Source organism: Nannospalax galili, unplaced genomic scaffold (assembly GCF_000622305.1).
Source record: "Nannospalax galili isolate Female #2095 unplaced genomic scaffold, S.galili_v1.0 scaffold393, whole genome shotgun sequence".
In the NCBI taxonomy this organism is placed as follows: Eukaryota; Metazoa; Chordata; class Mammalia; order Rodentia; family Spalacidae; genus Nannospalax; species Nannospalax galili.
The window spans coordinates 1,132,822-1,135,930 of NW_008333371.1; the positions used below are offsets into that span (position 1 = coordinate 1,132,822).

At 36.9% G+C, this 3,109-nt stretch overlaps 1 non-coding gene across 1 annotated transcript; it reads right to left on the reverse strand.

Moving 5' to 3' along the window:
• Nucleotides 1-529: 529 nt before the first annotated feature.
• On the reverse strand, nucleotides 530-657 carry LOC115069445. The gene has a single exon (XR_003848711.1). It is a non-coding gene; the product is annotated as a small nucleolar RNA SNORA28 (small nucleolar RNA).
• Nucleotides 658-3,109: the final 2,452 nt, after the last annotated feature.

Below are 3,109 nucleotides of genomic sequence, written 5' to 3' on the forward strand. Positions count from 1 at the left end.
TCTAAGTTTATGTCTGTGAGTTACGGTAGTCCAGCCTTTATAGATTGGTGGTTATTTTTCTATCTGAGATGACTTTCTTGAGATTCTAAGTGATTTTGGGGTATTTGTATATCTAACATAAATATCAGAAGACAAATTGTTACTTAAAGTATAATTAATAAAAAGTCATCTATGAGAAGAAGTTATCTAAAGCAGAAAGTTCATACTTGGAAAGAACCGATATAAACATGATTGTGGGCAGTGAGAAAAAACCAGATTCATTTCTGTGTTGTTATCCTTCCTTTCCTGCTTTCTTTCCTTTTTCTTCTGAAACAGACAAAATAGATAATTGACAAGTAAGACAAAATAGCACAAGCAATTAAAGACTGATACTTTCAAATGCTATAAATATGATTATATTGGCCCATTATTGCCACTTAATATAGATGCATTAAAAATTTCTGAAAGCTTATTAATTTTTGTCATAAAATTTGAATGAATGAGTACACCATAATCATTATTAAGACTGCTACATTTCTTAATTTTTTTTATTGTTTGAGCCTATATAAAGTGTTGTCTCATGTGGAAAAAAAACACTGGAATAGGTTAGACTTTCTTGTTATAGCAAGCTGAAATTGTGTCAGATAGTTTTGTTCATTTGACTCTTTCCTGCAGCTCCTTAGTTACTAAGCAGTTGCTTTAGCATCCCTCTGAGGAAAGTAGGAGTGTCCTGATGCAGCAACACCTATGGATGTTCTGGACCAGCTCACTCTGAACTGTTTCATCTTCTACTTCCCAATAGGGAGAGGAACTCCAGCTTTTCAGAACCTCCAGAAACCTTTCCCCAAAGGCCTCAGTTGCCCATTGGCTGTAGCTTCTGGGATTATGGAAGGAGAGGCGCAATTTCTGGCTTCATATTGGCTGGATATCTTCCTTGCCAGCTTGTTCATTTGGTGACTGATCCAAAGCCAGAGGATCAGGGTCCTTTAGCCTGTTGAACATGAGGTTTCCCTCTTCCAACAGGGCCTGCCAGCTGGAAAAGGTAAAATACAGGAGGTAAATCAAGTTGTTGTTTTTAAGAATCCATCTTACTGAAGATATTAATTTATATTTTCACTTTTTCTAGCCTCTCATTTTCTAGATGTCTCTCTTCCCTCCCCCTCGTGGTTCTACCTAACAGCCATCTTGGCAACTCCTCCCTGAAATCATTTCCTGTCATGACATTTTTAGAAACCAAAATAACAGCATTTACCATGTAACAGCTAAATATTCCCATAGACCATCTTGGTAAAACAAGCATCTTTGCATGGTAGCTTTTGACACCGTGTATTCAGACAGATCTTCTGGCTGTCAGCAGTTCCTGACTAACCCATAGGCTAGCACTGTTCGTGGTTGTTTTACAATGATATCTGGTATACAATGCTGGCCATATTCTGGCTTCCAAGCTGTTCTCATACCATGTTTTGTTTTAATTTCCAAACACACATTTATTTGGAGAGTGAAGGGGAGGGCACTTTTAGTAATAAGGGGAAGCTGTGGAATTTTCTGTAAAAAAAAATGGAGAAGTAAATTGTAATATTACATGGGATTATGAGATATCGCAAATGGAATGTCAGTTGGACAAATTCAATGCATTTTGAATTCTTAGGAATTTCTTAAATAGAAGGTAATAACTTCTACCTTGTTTTCAATAGAACTATTTACTTAGCTTTTTACATCTTATTTTTCTGATTTAAATTTAGTGCAGCATAAACTCAGAAAAGTGCTGGAAAAATATTCAAAGTATCTACAGACAGTCACGATGGGCAAACCTCAAAAATAGATACAGCCCCATCAAAGTTAAATTGAATGACTCAGTGTCTGGACCAGTCAGGAGGAGTATTTCTTGTTAGAGGAGAGGAGAAACTGGTCACTTTAGAAATTCAGAACTGCGGATGGAAGAAGCTTATTTTGTTTCTAAAACGGGGGAAATGTGCAAACAAGGGAAGTTTGAACCAAAACACAAACTTCTCTGAAAAAAATGTAAAGTTCGTTTACTGTTTTAATTTTTTTTATTATTTTATTTTCTAAAAGGACTTAGTTGACCGAAGCTGTATCTGAGAGAGCAAATGACTAACCCCGCATTGGCGAGAGGAAAGCTGTCTTCCCCCTGGTGTGACTCCCGTCACAGACTAGAGAAGCCGAACTCTCTTTCCAGACTCTTTTGTGTAAACCACACAGGGCGTAGCTATGCAACTAAGTTTTGGTCTATATATGTGGGGAAATCTGCTGGATCACACTATTATACTGAGAAAGAAGAACTTAACAGAAATAGTTTTTAGCTTCTCTGGCTTTTTATCTTTGAATGGGACTGTGATGCCTGGAATTTAGCTGCCATCTTAGAACAATGAGGGAGCAAGACTAAGGTAAGGGTAGAGGGAAAACAGAGCAGGAAGGCAGATAGTGCTGGGTTTATCTACGATTGTAGCCGGCCACTGTACCAAATCCACAACATCCTATCACTGGATTTCTTCCTATGTAGGAGTAGTAATGGTCTTTGCTTAAGTCACTTTCAGCTTTTAGTTATACCTCTGCACATTGCTAGTGAACGGCACTCTAAGAATGTGCTCAGGTTTAGGACAGGCACACTAGAACAGTCTCAGCTGGAGTTCAGTTTTCTAACTTCTTGTTCCCCAGCATCTGCCCCAGTTCTATCACCAAATTATTCTATATGGACAAATGGGTTATTGTCTTGATTAAGTCTGTATTTAAGTGTAATACATTGCATTTGTCCTTTAGAATAACGCCCACATTTGAAATACTTTTTGTTAAAAGAACCTATATGAATTTTATAGTTTAACTTTGCACAGAAAACTTGACAAATTCAAGATTATGGACTATGTGTTCCCATATCAAAAGCCTTGATAAACAAAGAGGTAACTATTTTAAGTGATATAAATGTTGAGTAAATGCAATGTATCATTATGCTTATTAAGTTGATTATAGTTCTTAGCTCCAAATTTCTACATGGTAAATTATTTTAGGAAACAAGTAGAGAAAACTATATCAAAATGAAACCTCTGAGTTACCACCCACAACCTTCTCACTGGGCAATTCTAGACTGCCACTTTTTCCAGAGGACCAGAGTTTA